The sequence below is a fragment of the Mesoplodon mirus genome (genome assembly GCF_964341445.2).
Source record: "Mesoplodon mirus genome assembly, chromosome: 12".
NCBI lineage: Eukaryota > Metazoa > Chordata > Mammalia > Artiodactyla > Ziphiidae > Mesoplodon > Mesoplodon mirus.
The window spans coordinates 1,411,002-1,424,969 of NC_138988.1; the positions used below are offsets into that span (position 1 = coordinate 1,411,002).

General features: G+C 46.1%; 2 protein-coding genes across 2 annotated transcripts in view; one reads left to right on the top strand and one right to left on the bottom strand.

Annotated features, from left to right (window-relative positions):
* The window catches only part of MGLL (monoglyceride lipase), a 253,365-nt gene that overhangs the window by 215,806 nt on the left and 23,591 nt on the right, over positions 1-13,968 (bottom strand). The window contains exon 2 of the mRNA XM_082639168.1: positions 11,986-12,122. The gene's annotated coding sequence lies outside the window, so the exon portion shown is untranslated. The remainder of the gene's footprint in view (positions 1-11,985; positions 12,123-13,968) is intronic.
* KBTBD12 (kelch repeat and BTB domain containing 12) overlaps positions 1-13,968 on the top strand; it is a gene marked incomplete at its 3' end in the record, with an annotated part of 42,119 nt that overhangs the window by 13,094 nt on the left and 15,057 nt on the right. The gene's annotated exons all lie outside the window — the stretch shown is intronic.

Below are 13,968 nucleotides of genomic sequence, written 5' to 3' on the forward strand. Positions count from 1 at the left end.
TGTTAAGGTAAGAAAGATGTAAAGGGGTGTGGGAAACACACATACTGAGGAGAGAAAATATGGTGTAGAAATTCAAAATTATACATCGAAGGAAGTAGGAAGAAGGAGGTAGCAAGAGCCCTGGGCTCGAGGGGAGGAGAAGCATCGAGGGACTCACGAGTGAAAACAGTTATTAGGAGCTGAGTGCAAACGAGGAGAGGTCTTCTCAGAATTGAAGGGAGAAAAAATTCAGTGGAAAGTAAGTCCTTTTAAATAACAGGTAAAATTCAATTGAGTAACACGGGTGTCAGACTAATACTTTCCATCAGAGAGATACTGTGTTTTCTTATCATACTGCAGTTTGATTCAACGAATACCTGTTGGGGCATAAGACGTGTCAGACCCTGGGCTGAGTGCTGAGGACCCAGGGGTGGGAGACACACACTGAGCCCAGAAGGAGGGATGGCCCAGGACAAGGTACAGACAGAGAACCAACCGTGCATACACAGGGCTAAGCGCACACCTATGTGGACACATGGTAACACCTATGCGGATGGCAACTAACTCACACCACAGGTAGGAATTAGTCAAATGAAGAAAAAGGAGAATGGTACACTTGGCACCAGGCACAGGATGAGTCCAAATGTGGTAGAGAAAGATTACATGGAGTTACTTTAACGCTCTAATACCTCACTTCACCAGTGGATATTAATTTGGTCTGTTTCTCAATTGAATGCTGACTCCTGGTTGCTGTTAAAGGATAAGACCACTACTCAGCATCTGAAATCAAAAGCGCTGACGTTGTTGCCCACCTGTGTGCAGGAGGGTTAGCTGGTCAGAGACCTCCTCACCGGGCAAAGCAGATGGATAATCGTAAGACTGTGGGCAGGAGTTTGCTTTGGATTAGTGTTGTCACAACGGTGGGAGTGGGGTGTTGTCAACCTTAGACGTGTGGCTTGTGTTCGTTGCAGAGGCAGGAGTGTCAAGTCAGCCTCGGCAGAGGGGTCAGAGATGCGTCAGCTTCTGACCGGCTGTCTTTAGGGGCAAGGCTCCATCTGACCAGCTGCTCCAGAGGCAGGTTCCCTGAAGCAGGTTGTCACCGACTGATTTATCAGGTTGAAAACCAGTTCTGATGTTGGCTTGTTACAATGCCTGTAGTAAAAATCGTTTTTTCTTAGGGGTGCGGCCCTTTTATATATTCTCACTCTCCCCTTTGGTCTTCTAACAGCCAAAGCAAAAGGAGAGACCGTGCGTGTGATCCAGATGTCCTCCACTGTGCTTGTTTCTCCTTGAAGACAAGACTTTATCTGTGGGTCTGATTTTCAGTTTGCGTGCCCATCAGCATAAGTCCATTCTGTTTTTGTCTCTAAGTCATTTGCTGGAACATTTGTTAGGACAGTGGCTCTGTAGATTTAAGACTCTGGATAAACAAATCAAGCTGTGCAACATACAAGTGTAACAGATAATTACACGGAGGAGGTGGAGGACACTCTAAAGGCACCATCTGGATTTTTCCAGGTCCGACCATGAAAACACGTCCCAACAACTGCCTGAGTCTTCCTTGATAGTCCTCCTTGATAATCCACTTTTTTTTTGCGTGGATAGAAATTGTTGTACCTCATCTGTGGTGTTGATCCAAGTACAAAATGAAGTGTCAGCAATGGCACAGACTCCCCTTGGTTAGCAACCAAAAAATCCAAGGCTTTGCTGATTTCCATAACTATCTGGGCAAAGGAATTTTAACTGGTTGGTTTACTATTTTCTACATCAGCCAAAGCAGGGGACAAATTGTTGAGGACCCCCTGAGTTGAAGAGCAGCCATGCATGGGATGGTTAGCCTCAGGATTCTACTCCACCAGTGTTCGTCCTGTCCTTTCAGGCTCTGTTAGAGGATGTAAACCCCTGAGGGTATTGGGACATGGACACTGAGACACAGTGTCTAACTAACAGGCTGATAGGACAACTGGTCCTGGTCCTGGACTGGTACCCAGAGCCTGGCTCACACATAGGAAGAGAGAGAAGCAGGGGGCTGCATTAGAGATGTGATCAGCCTCACTGGAGCCATAGGTAGACTGTCTTTAGGGCTCGTGGTAAACTGTCACTATTACGTCCCAAGAAAACTGTAATCCCTCTGTGTCAGTGCAAGGACATTTTTTTTCATTTTCGTATTGTATCATTGTTGGTAACATTCGTGTAGCCTATCTCTGTATCATACTTCCAATTAGCTGCACAGGTGACAGTTTGGGAGAGCCAAGTAATAGAGTTACGATGGTCATCATCCCTCTTAGTAAGACGATAGAGAGAAAAGTATCATCAGAGACATAAAGAATAAAAATTCACAAAAAAGGGCTTCCCTGGTGGCGCAGTGGTTAAGAATCCGCCTGCCAATGCAGGGGACACAGGTTTGAGCCCTGGTCCAGGAAGATCCCACATGCCGCGGAGCAACTAAGCCCATGCACCACAACTACTGAGCCCACGTGCCACAACTACTGAAGCCTGCGCGCCTAGAGCCCATGCTCCACAACAAACAGAAGCTACCGCAATGAGAAGCCCGTGCACCGCAACAAAGAGTTGCCCCTGGCTCACCTCAACTAGAGAAAGCGCGCACAGCAATGAAGACCCAATGCAGCCAAAAAACAAAAAAAAACCCTTCTGAGTTAATCCCATCTATAAAAAGATTTCCCAGGTGTCTTCTTTGCTTGAGATAAAGTAAAGGTCCTCCTGCAGACAAATCCTATCACTGCAACTTATTATCACCCCATGATTTTAAGCAAGTTGGGTCACTTCTCTGTTTTCTTTTTTTTTTTCAAAGGTATTTCGCTGATTAGACCATCATTTCTTTTTTGTTTTGGTAACATCTTTACGGGACTATAATTGCTTTACAGTGGTGTGTTAGTTTCTGCTTTATAACAAAGTGAATCAGCTATAAAAATATGGAATGCCTCACAAATATGTGTGTCATCCTCACGCAGGGGCAATGCTAATCTTCTCTGTATCGTTCCAATTTTAGTGTATGTGCTGCCGAAGTGAGCACTGAGTCTGTTTTCTTCATTCATAAAATGAGGGTGCTAATAACACAGTTGTGACACTTGAGATGGATACTGTGCTAGGCATTTAAGTGCTCAATAAATGATAATGATAGGGATTATTATTACTGAAATAAGCGGCAAGGGGTCCTTTTACACTCTAGTGCCCTAGTAATGCTCAAAATCTTCCTTTAGTAGCCTGCAGTATTCCAGCTCCACCCTCAACAGGTCTCTGTGCTGGCCGTGCGGCCTACTGAGGGGCCATCCTTGTGCTGGGGGTCACCCTGCCCTCATGCATTTGGAGTCTAAGGACCGTCTCTTTCTACTCTCTTCGCTTCCTCTCCTTGCAAACACACACAATGGCCCAGTGCACATTCACACAGCCTGCACTTCTGCGTGGGGAGGGACTCTTAAAATATTGTCTAGGATGTGTTCTTCCGTGGGAACTAAAGGTGAACCCGTCAGACTGCTGGACACTCTGGTTAGTGCTGACCCTAATTTAATTTGAGTTGTAAAGATTTAAGAATGTTGGCCTCAGTTAAAATCTGCGCTAAATTTTCATTGTGGAAATGCTTGTTTTTGAAAACCATGTCATCACAGATACCATGAGTAATCTGAATTTAGATGAATATGATGTCTGGAATGATGGCAAACTAGCAAGGGCTGTATTAGTCAGCTATTGGATGGTTTTTCCTGGAAAACTATATATTTCCTTCTTCAAAATGCAGAAACAGATATGCCTAGATCGTTTGCTTACAGTGGTTCTATTGCTCATGCAGCTCCGTGTGCACTTTACCAGCGTCCCCACGCTGCACCTGGCTCTTCTGGTGGATAACTTCCTGGAAAGCTTAAAATAATTTAAAGCGTCTATACGAGCCTTATGAATAAATGGGGCCCTTACGAAAAACCCAGATATTTAAAATGGGCTGATTTCCATTTTGACTTTTTTCTGAGAGCTTTCTCGGGTAGCCCTTTCTCAGGAAGAGCAGGAAAGAGTGGGGCTGTGTCTTGATGACAGAACCCTTTGAAATCCTCTGGGAGGAGACCGAGGAGAAGGGTGCCACTCAAGGTCATGCATTTTAAAATGCTTTGTGTTTTAAGAAAGATCTTTTGTCATTTATACCATGAGAGCTCATTATGAGACAAACTACTTTAATCCAAAATATATCTTAATCTTCTAAAAAAAAGTGCTTTAAAAAGATAGTCCAAAAATTTTTAGGTTAATATATTCTATTGCTATGAGAAGACATTAACTCCTCGTTTTAAAGGCTTTCAATCCTACTTTTATGAAGAATCAGGTAGGAAACGAATTAGAGGCAGACTCTTATTAGTAAAGTTTTGAGAAACATAGAACCTTCTGGGCTCCACCTCATTAAACCCAATTGTGAGCTCTTGTTGATGCTCTGTTATAAAAATATGATTTGAATATGGTACCAGGGGTTCTCTCTTTGAAAAATGTTTTTGTGAGATAAACTTTAGCTCTCATAGTATTAGTTACACTTTTGAATATATTATGCTTGCTTCTGAAATGACAATGTACATTCATAAATATACTTTGGGTTTCCATCAAGTGTGGGTTTTTTAAAAAACTTTTTCTTCTTTTTTAATTTCATTTAATTTTATTTAAAAAAAAATAAACTTATTGGGCTTCCCTGGTGGCGCAGTGGTTGAGAGTCTGCTTGCCAATGCATGGGACATGGGTTCGTGCCCCAGTCCGGGAAGATCCCACATACCGCGGAGCGGCTGGGCCCGTGAGACATGGCCGCTGAGCCTGCGTGTCCAGAGACTGTGCTCCGCAATGGGAGAGGCCACAACAGTGAGAGGCCCATGTACTGCAAAAAATAACAGTAATAAATTAATTAATAAATTTATTTATTTTTGGCTGCATTGGGTCTTTGTTTCTGCACGCGGGCTTTCTCTAGTTGCGGTGAGCGGGGGCTACTCTTCCTTGCGGTGCGTAGGCTTCTCATTGTGGTGGCTTCTCTTGCTGCAGAGCATGGACTCTAGGCGCGCAGGCTTCAGTAGTTGTGGCTCACCGGCTCTAGAGCACAGGCTCGGTAGTAGTGGCACATGGGCTTAGTTGCTCCGCGGCATGTGGGATCCTCCCGGACCAGGGATCGAACCTGTATCCCCTGCATTGGCAGGCGGATTCTTAACCACTGCGCCACCAGGGAAGCCCCCCATCTAGTGTTTTTAAAAAGTCAAATTGTATTCAGAAGTTGCTTTAGTTTGACAGGTCAGGCAAAGTCAAATATAGAAAGTGAGCACCGGAATCTATTTGTGGAAACGTGTAGACCTTTCTCAGGCTGGCCCCAGCTGGCCTCTGCAGCCATATCCCTCCCAGCCCCAGCCTTGGGCTCTGAGGGCCATTCCTGAACAAGCCTCCCTTCTGCACTTTGTTTATGCTCTTCCCTCTGCTTTTAAGCATCTGCCTCTGGACAATGTATCCTTGCGTTGCCTCTGTCCGTGGCCCTCCCCATGCTCCTGGGACCATCGAGGGGCAGACACCCTGCCTCACTCTGGTCTGTGTCTCTTCTGACAGCCGCCGGGCCTGTTCCACGTGATGGATGCTTACAAACGTCAGCTGACTGAATTGACCTTTCTATCCTGCTCTTCCATCAGGGCAAAAGCCTCAAAAATCATCAGAGTTACAGGCCTTGTGGAGAAGTTTTTAAAGCAGGGACTTTTCACTTCCCTGTCCGAGGAGCCAGCTAATAGCAAGTCTCCCCATGCGGCTACGGGTGTTGTTTTCTCCAGCGGACAGTGCCCTGCCCCTGTGCACCACGAGGGGGGTTACACAGAGGGTTCCAGTTACTGCAGTAAATGCGTGTCAGAGATCAGTCTAGAGGTGAATTACGCTCTTAGATACAAGGACCAAGTTTCATTATGGTTAAGGTTTTGCCTTTTTCTTTCTTTTAATAAAATTCTGGAGACTTCCCTGGTGGCGCAGTGGTGAAGATTCTGTGCTCCCAATGCAGGGGGCCCAGGTTAGATCCCTGGTCAGGGAACTAGATCCCACATGCTGCAACTAAGAGTTCGCATGCCACAACTAAGGAGCCCGCCGGCCGCAACTAAGACCCTGCGCAACCAAATAAATAAACATTAAAAAATAAATACATAAAATTCCAAACAGTTTTTTAATAAATATAAGTTTGCCTCAGATTACCCAGGCTGTTCATTAAAATGGCAGATTCCTGGCCCTCACCTTTGGCCAATTCTGGGCTAGTGGGTCTGAAGTGGGACCTGGGGATCTGAGCTGCGGGAAGCGTCAGGCAATTCTGGTGGGAATGCCCACAGGACTGCACGTTGAGAAACACTGATACTGTGAGGAAAGGAAGAGGTGACATCATGTTAATGGAGGTTTTATATGCTCAAAATATTGACTAAGCCTATGGTACATAATTGGGCCCTGAGCTGGCTTTTAGGAGAGACCCAGAGATGAATGAGGCAAGGTGTCTTCCCTTGGACAGCACGTGTGTTCCAGGAAGCTAGGTCAGGCCATTGGTCAGAGCATCCTGCACTCACAGGTCATCAGAGAAGGCTGTTGGGTACGTTCTGAACTCATTCCAAGAACGTTCTGGGCTTAGAGACATACTTCTTAAGCTCAGGCTGAACAAGGAAAGAAATGTACTTTTTCAACAGCCAAAGAAGTTCTCCAGGGAATGCCAGAGTCTGCTTTATTCTGAGAAAAGACTTGGATTTGAACTACACTGAATGACTCACCATGTTTTTGCTGTCAGTGTCCATGAAATGTACTTGCAGTTAATCCTATGAAGGATCTTCACCTTGATTATCTGGCACCCTCAGTGGGGAACCCAGAAATAAGTACTCTCAGAGGCCAAAGTGTGCCTATGGCTCTCAAATCGCAACTTAGCTTTAGTCATTTTCATCACTGACATCCTACAAATTCACAAAGAGTGGACAGTTCCACATTTCATTGTGACAATTAGTGAGAAATTGCACTCTATTCAATCAATGTATAATTGCAATGCTGTATTATAATGGTTTCATATTTGTCTTTGATTTCTCAGTAGACTTGTCTTATGGAAAAAAAAAAACACCTTAAACTTGTTATTCTCTAACACGTAGTACAGATATGAAGTGGATAGCCAAAGTATGCTTACAGATTGCTTAAGACTAACTAGAAGTTTAAAGTGTTTTGTTTTTTGTTTGTTTTTGTTTTTATTGCGGTACACGGGCCTCTCACTGTTGTGGCCTCTCCCTTTGCGGAGCACAGGCTCCGGATGCGCAGGCTCAGCGGCCATGGCTCACGGGCCCAGCCGCTCCGCAGCATGTGGGATCTTCCCAGACCAGGGCACGAACCCATGTCCCCTGCATCGGCAGGCAGACTCTCAACCACTGTGCCACCAGGGAAGCCCTTAAAGTGTTTTTGATGCTGAAATGAGAGAATGTTCGGAAGCTTCTACAGTGTGAAGAGCCCTGATGGACAGAGATGATCATGTTACTGAGAACAGATCAGAAATGTCTTAGGAGGATGTCATCTGGGCCTCTGACTTGTTGTTTATGTTTGCAGAAAAGCTTAAGGGAACACAGCCAAAGCCTTGTGCTACTACATGTTTTATGCTTTGCTTTTATGAAAAGAGGCAAATTGCTAAAAGCCACACCGAGAGCAAGAATTTTGTTCAACAAAGCAAATCTTAGGTATGTCTTCATGTAGCCTAGTGTATAGAACCATCTATGTCCATAGCATATTGTGAAAACAGATTGTATTGTTACTTCTGAATCCTTGAGAAAATATTAAATCTGAAATCGTCAATTCACTACAGCGGGGAATAACGTAATATATGTTTTAAAACAGCATGAAGACTTGAAATGGAAAAACTTTGATGTTTTGAAGAAGATATCAATTATTTTAAAATCCTGTCATTTTGAGTAAAATGTATTATCTTCAACTACTTTATCCTTATTTATACATGTGATCATTTTTTTTAATCACTCCCTTCCTTCACCTGTTCTTAGGTAAATACAGAAATGAGCACAAATTATCACTTTCTGTAAATCATTTTATTTACACAAAAGATAAATATACCAAAGACTTACTAAGATGTTTTTTTTTTTTTTTGGCCATGCCATGCAGCTTGTGGGATCTTAGTTCCCCAACCAGGGATCAAACATGGGCCCCGGTAGTGAAAGCAGCAGAGTCCTAACCACTGGACCGCCAGGGAAGTCCCAAGACCTTTTTTCTATAGTAGTTATTCAGCACATACTGTCAAGCCTCCTTTAGAAGAAACTCAGGGAACAGAATGATGCATACTTTGCCTTCATACTGGACATCTTGTGCATCTACATTTGCAAGGTGTGGAATATATTTGATTAATGGTTCTCTGCAGGGTCACTTGAGAGAAGTATTAGTATAAACTTGGCCTGTGTCCTGTTAGGTTATGTCCAGCCCAAGTTAAGGGAGGTTAGTGATGGTTCAGGCAGGCAGACCTGGGGGAAAAATGAGCCCAACAACAGACACCAACAATTTCTCTCCATATCTGGGCTGAGAGTCCTATATCCTTAAGAAGATAATATTTATTATCTGACAGGAAGTGAGTTTTCAGCTGTTTGGACTCAGTGCTTGACACATTCTGGAAAGCTCGTCATCGCTTTTTGTTTTGACAAAGGAGCGTAAGAAGAAAAAAAAAGTACCCGGGATGCAGGTGAGGAGCTGGTCCATTCATGCTCTCAGTTAAGTTATTTTTTCTTGACTGTCTGCCCCGGGTGGAAAGCGTGGGGCGCACAGATGTGAATCAGACATTCTTCTGCCCTGTGGTGACTTACACCTAATCAAATAGGGAAACGCACATAGAGATAAGTAAGAGCAGCGCTATTTACAGGAATCTTGGTCTCTGTTCAGAGGGCAGCAGAGGCTCAAGGAGGGAATGGCCGCCTGCAGAGATACGAAGGCCTTCCTGGGGGGGCTACTGAGCTGAGCCTTGAAAGAGGAGTTTGTCACGGTGGGGAGGAGAGGCCAGTCCAGGCAGAGACCAGCCTAAGCGAAGGCCTGGAGATGAATAACCTCACTGCTTGGGGAACTGCAGGCAGCTGGCAGAGCCTGGAGCACAGGGTGCTGGGGATGAGGGGGTGGGGGGCGGGGGGCGATGGGAGGGGAAGGAAGGTGAGGACTGGGCAGTGCGGTGGCCGGTCGTCAAAGCTCTGTACACCTATGGGGGAGGGACAGGCCTGAGATGTCTGAGGGGTCCTGTCGGCAGAACTGGGTGACAAGCAGGCGTGGGGACAGTGTGACATTAGTCTGAGCTTGTGGCATCTGCACTCGGGCTCCCAACCATGACCCCAGACTCTCCCTCCCCCACTGTGGGCTCAGCTTTTGGACCTGCAGGACAGGCTGGGGAAGCGGGATTGGGAAGAAACAAGGAAAAGATGGGCCCAGGATTGGAAAGAACTGACGGGCGAGGCGCGTTGAAATCCGAGGCCCAGGGCTGGGCCGGACGGAAGCCCAGGGGTCATCCGGAATCAGCCACAGACGGGACAGCGATTCTGTAATTGCAGCTTATTTGGCACCCAAGGCTCAGTGCCAGAACTTTCTGGTCAACTGTCTACATTTCCTCTTGGAAATGATAAGACATTTCAAGCACTTGAGTTTCTCTCCAAAATCAAGCAGATCCAGGCTCTAACCAGTGGGACTTGGTCTGCCCTTTCAGCTCTTTCATTTGATTTTCCTGGTCGTCTGTTTTGAGGAGCAAACAGAATGGAGATGGACGTTTTCTTAGCAAGAAAAGGCTGGCGAAGGACAGGGAGGGGTTAGTGGGTGAAAAGGGTGCGCGCGCATGAGAGAGCACCACCAACCGTGTCCTGTGAGCCCAACACGCTTAGACCTACGGCGTGACCCGGAAGTTTGTAAAAGGCAGATGAGCCTACTTTCCACCCTGTCCTGAAGGGCTTTTTTTCTGAAAATACCCAAGAGAGCCCGAAGAAGGGACAAGAAGCTAGGTCATGTCTTCTAGGGCTTTAGGCTCCAAATGTGGAGCTCCGAAATGAGTGAAGAAGAAAACCAGAGAGCAGATGACCAGGGTGAGGAGGACACTGTCGCGAGCATTATATTAGCGTGAAGAGACCGTCTTCCACCCGTGAGCCAGGGCAGCCCCTCCACCCAGACACAGGGGCAGCCTCACTCCTGGAAGCCCACAGGCTGCAAAATCCTTGCCTGTCTCCTATGCTGCCACCTGACAGCTCCTACCCTTCTCGAATGTTTGACCAGGGCATTACTCTGATCCATCGTGTCAGTGAAACTTTCTCCTCACCTGAAGGCTCAGCTTATTTCTCAGCCCTTCAGCCTCTGATTGGCTCTATCCAACCTCAAAGTAAACATTTAAGAGAGCTTCGCCCCTACAGCCATCAATCATAGATGCAGCAGACAATTAAACTGAGAGCGAGCAAACCTAAGATGAGTGGCTTCAGTGAGCCCTGCATTACTTACACAACGTCCTGGAACACGAAAGAGGAAGAATGACCATCCCATGGAGTGCATGGGAAGAACTAAAAGGAAATGCCCATCATAGTACTTGGGAATAGTTTACAGCGCACGTCCATCCTCCTCACCCTCCTCCGCCTGTACATAGTTACCTATAAGTTATCCTTGGCAACAACTTGTGAAATTGGAATTATTATCCGAAACTTACAGATGAGAAAATTGAGACTTAGAGAAATTATACTGACCAAAGTTGTCCAGCTATAAGTGGTGACACAGGCATATGAACCATGGTCTGTCTCCAAAAGCCCACATGCTTTTTCCCTGGCCCATGGGAGCCTTCAACAGTGAATATATTATTAAAGCTTGTTGAGCCATGCACGCAACTTTGGGAGCTGGTGTGAACTGCTCCAGACTCACCATCCCCTTTGGGGTGCAGCCTGCCACCTGAAGGCAGGAAAGAATAAGCCTGCCACCTGAAGGCCGGACTGCAGGCAGAAGGATGTCAGGAACCAGCCCCACTGTGTTCAAGGCCCCATGGACAGCAAGTCCTACAGGATGTCAGGGAAGGACCACGCCCCCGCCCTCTGCCAGCGCCCGGCCAGGCTTGGTGTGGGGAGACGGTTCCTCCCACGCCCTGCAGAGGGAAAGACTCTATGACCACCAAACACAAAGACAGCAGGTCTTCATCTTGGTAGAAATAAAGAGGAGAGAGAGGCATCTTCTTCTATAATCCACACCCTCCGACCCCACCAAAAAAAACTAAAGTATATATTTTGCACTGGAGGTCCACTGGGGTATGACTTGCAAAGATAACTCCTATTTGCCTGTTTTTGAATAAAGCAAAGTCAGGCTCAGAGGTTCTGATGGCATATAAATTAAAGATACGAGGTATGTCATTGAAATTCTAAAGATGTGTTGATCCTACCCCAGGATCAAAAGAGTTCTCTTGTAGTGCTGGTGCTGACTGATTAATAAAGACCATGCTTTTATTTGATTAGTTATCTAATCAGCATTCACTTTCAGTTTAAGCTTATTAAGTCTCTGGTAACAGAGTGGGGCTGAGAGTGTACTTGGTGGTAGAATTACATCCAAGTGAGACAGAGAGTGTGTTCAGGGGCGGGCGGTCAGAAACAAAGGCAGAGCCTGCAAGCCCGTGTCACCCAAGTGGAGCCTGTGAACTGTCTGACAACCAAACAGAAAGGGTACCTATGTAAAAGTTTAGTTTTGTAGCGTAAAGGCTGAACATTATAATTAAATACACTTAGTAAAAGGGAAACGAAAATGACAAGCACTCTATTTCAACAACCGAGAGAATGATACCCATTCTTTATATGCTTTATGTTGGGGAAGCTTTCTTAGCGGGCTTTTATGTGAACTTCTGATTACGCCCAGGTTGCTGGCTGCTGGGTGTGCCCAGACTGGCTCTGAGTGACTTGCATTTCATCTGTTTGCCCCCACTACTGGTCTTCTAAAGTGCCCGTAATATAAACCAGCCGAAAAATATCTCGTACGGAGCAGGTAGCCCAATCATCTTATTCTTACCTGATGGGTGGTTGCCATGGTCAACTGCTACAGATAAATCCTCTTCTTTAGGCCCATCCTGCTCCACAGATAGGAAATTCCACTTTTTGTTGGACTAAGAAGCCTCCAGCCGCCCCAGTGCCACACTGGAAGAGGGCCTGTGAACAACAGAGTATGCAGTTAACTGAGGCCGGCGTGTCCCCTCCTTGGAAACGCTGCTGCTCAGACTTGGCACGGTAACGGGCTAAATTATTTATCCAGGCGGAAAAGAGGGAAAGCAGTTAAGAGCTTCCTGAGTTTATAGCCTTGATCCCTGGGTTCGTACTGAGACAGGAAACAGGCCAGGCTACACAGGCAAAGAACAAAAAGGTTCCCTCTGAAGTCCTCTTATGTCTGCGTGAGTCCCAGCCAGGGTGAAAATAAGCTGTTCCCATCAATCTTCTCGGATTCACTGAGTACCGTGTGTCAGGCACTGTGAGATATAAGACAGGTGAAAAGTGGTCTTTGCCCTCAGTGAGCCTGTAAGACATCCACTAGGCCAGAGGAAGCTGAGGGAAAGTTAACTTTCTGGTTCATTCACTCCAGACCCGCACGTATCAGGCACTGTGCTAGGTCCCGGGGTGCAGCACTGAAGGAAGATAGGAAACCATGTGATGATGGACAGAAGGACCATCCGACCAGCATGATGACGGGAAAAGGAATTAAATAACACAAAAGAGGAAATGCCACGAGGTGTCATGTGATTAATCTCTAAGTGACACATTGGGTAAAGGCCATGTGATGAGAGCAGTCTCGGTTCTGGTCTTGGTGTTGCTATAAACAACAGAGCCAAGCCCTCACCCACAACCCACTGCACTGACCCGTCCAGGACCCTCCACGGGTAGCCTGAGGCTAGCACTCTCCCAACTTTGATTGGTCGTGTAGACCAGGTCACCAGATTGGGTCTGCATGGAATGAGGTCACCGAAGAGAGGACTGTCTCTCCTTCCAGGGGATTCACCTCCACCCCAGGACCCACGCTTCAGATCAGGAAATACAGCCCTGACATTTAAGACCTTTCATTGTGGTACAAAAAAGGTCACCTACAAACTTGTGCTTCTTATTACAGTGGATTGGAAATTCTTATGCCATTACTTTCCCATGGAGCATTGTACTTAAAGTCACAATTATGTAAATGATATTTCTGCTACTTGTTACCGTCTCTGGACTTCTGAGTGTAAGGTGTATCTCTTTTAAGGTACTTGTCATGATGTCGCTATCTGTTTATTTAATGTGGCCCTTTGCACCACATCAATTTCTTTTCTTTTTAAAGATTTTTTTTGATGTGGACCATTTTTAAAGTCTTTATTGAATTTGTTACAATATTGATTCTGTTTTATGCCTTGATTTTTTGGCCGCGAGGCATGTGGGATCCTAGCTCCCCGACCAAGGATCGAACCCTCACCCCCTGCACTGGAAGGCGAAGTCCCAATCACTGGACCGCCAGGGAAGTCCCCACCCCATTAATTTCTTAACGGCAAGAAATATACCTCACTCATCTTTCTCAGCTCCTCATCACGAGCATGCTGCCTTGCGTGTAACAGGTAATCAGGGAATATCTACTGAATGAACTTTGTCGCTCAAAAATGGAAGACGCATCACGCATCTGTGTTTGGGGCTTCCCTCTGACCCCCAAACCTGAAATTTACCAAAGATTGGCCCTGCTGTAATGGGGAAAAATTCCTGCCACTTAAGAAAAGAGGGAGAAGGACTTCCCTGGTGGTCCAGTGGTTAGGACTCTGCGCTTCCACTGCAGGGGGCCCGGGTTCGACCCCTGGTCGGGGAACTAAGATCCCGCATGCCGTGCGGAGCGGGCAAAAATAAAAAATAAAATAAAATAAACAAGAAGAGAAGGAGAGACAGGCTGGCAATGATGGGGATGGAAAGGATGTTTGCCTCTCTAGCCAGGTCTGTGGAATCATAACGAACAGGAAGGCAGATGTCAGAACTGTGTCACCCTCACATT